The 769-nt window shown below is 61.4% G+C and overlaps 1 protein-coding gene across 1 annotated transcript in view; it reads right to left on the bottom strand.

The window, feature by feature from the left end:
• CAMSAP1 (calmodulin regulated spectrin associated protein 1) overlaps window positions 1–769 on the bottom strand; it is a 45,482-nt gene that overhangs the window by 27,828 nt on the left and 16,885 nt on the right. The window lies entirely within an intron of this gene.

Here is a 769-nt window from a genome sequence, read left to right as displayed (position 1 = left end):
CCATGCGTCACCTTGTCCCTGCCCCTCTATGTCCGAGATCTGGCTCAGCTTCCCCTAAGAGCACACCCCCACATCTCCTGAGGGTGTGTGGGGACGTGTCATCGCTGCCGAACAGAGGAGAAAGGACCTGGGCTCTCACTACTCTCCAGCCCGACTTTCCAAGAGCCCCTGCCAAGCCACCGGTGTGTCCCACGTCCTCGGCACGTCCCTGGTCCTTTGCGTGTCTTCTGGAGCCTTTCCAGGGCCCCCACGGGTGAGCTGCTGGCTTCTCTGCGCCCCTCCCCCACTGGGTGCTCACTGGTCAGGCCCGGAGGGTTCCAGCTCCCCAAGCAGGGTCTGCAACCCTGGTCCCCCTCCCGGTGCGGGAGTGACTTCCGACATGATGACACGGGAAACCACCTGGCTCCCTCCTCCCGCTTTCTTCGGCTCGTGGCCACGCCACCTCCTGACGCACGGAGGACAAGCTCGTCCTTTAACTGTAGAACACCTTGTATCACAGAATGCGCGCTGGGGCACCAGTGCCCCTCTCCCGGCCACTCTGAGCTGTGCCCCGCCAGTTCCGGCGTGGATGCCAGTCACAGATCTACTCCTCGAACCCTGCCAGCTTGTCCCAGACACGATTTTAGATGGCTGGGCTGTACCAGTGAGTAACTCAGACAAAAACCCCCATCCCGTGGAATGCACACGAGACGATGCCACGTGGTTTCTACTGCGACCGTGAGAGACCTTCTGTGGTTTCTAAGCGTCGAGGATGTCGAAGGTGTGGAGG

The sequence above is a fragment of the Pteropus vampyrus genome, unplaced genomic scaffold, assembly GCF_000151845.1.
Source record: "Pteropus vampyrus isolate Shadow unplaced genomic scaffold, Pvam_2.0 Scaffold157, whole genome shotgun sequence".
NCBI classification, from domain to species: Eukaryota; Metazoa; Chordata; class Mammalia; order Chiroptera; family Pteropodidae; genus Pteropus; species Pteropus vampyrus.
The sequence above is the reverse complement of the archived record's forward strand: the minus strand, read 5'-3'. Positions and strand labels throughout refer to the sequence as shown.